Here is a 242-nt window from a genome sequence, read left to right as displayed (position 1 = left end):
ATGATGTGGAATACTGATAACCAAAAATCATAAAACCATGACAATCCCAAACAACAATGAACAGTTAGTTCCAAATGATGTATAATTGAAGAGATTTGTCATTAATACAATCCCCCAATCTGACCAATGTGAGCAACTGAAATGAGCAAACTGTATCCAGTGTAAACTACAAATACCCAAAAAAGATAGAATGGACGTGCTCTGACGTTCTGGTTTTTTGTTGCTAACGTTTTTGTTTGGTT

General features: G+C 34.7%; 1 protein-coding gene across 2 annotated transcripts in view; it reads right to left on the bottom strand.

Moving 5' to 3' along the window:
• The window catches only part of GPBP1 (GC-rich promoter binding protein 1), a 41,533-nt gene that overhangs the window by 27,742 nt on the left and 13,549 nt on the right, over window positions 1-242 (bottom strand). The window lies entirely within an intron of this gene.

Source organism: Meleagris gallopavo, chromosome Z (assembly GCF_000146605.3).
Source record: "Meleagris gallopavo isolate NT-WF06-2002-E0010 breed Aviagen turkey brand Nicholas breeding stock chromosome Z, Turkey_5.1, whole genome shotgun sequence".
In the NCBI taxonomy this organism is placed as follows: Eukaryota; Metazoa; Chordata; class Aves; order Galliformes; family Phasianidae; genus Meleagris; species Meleagris gallopavo.
This window is presented reverse-complemented; position numbering and strand designations above follow the sequence as displayed.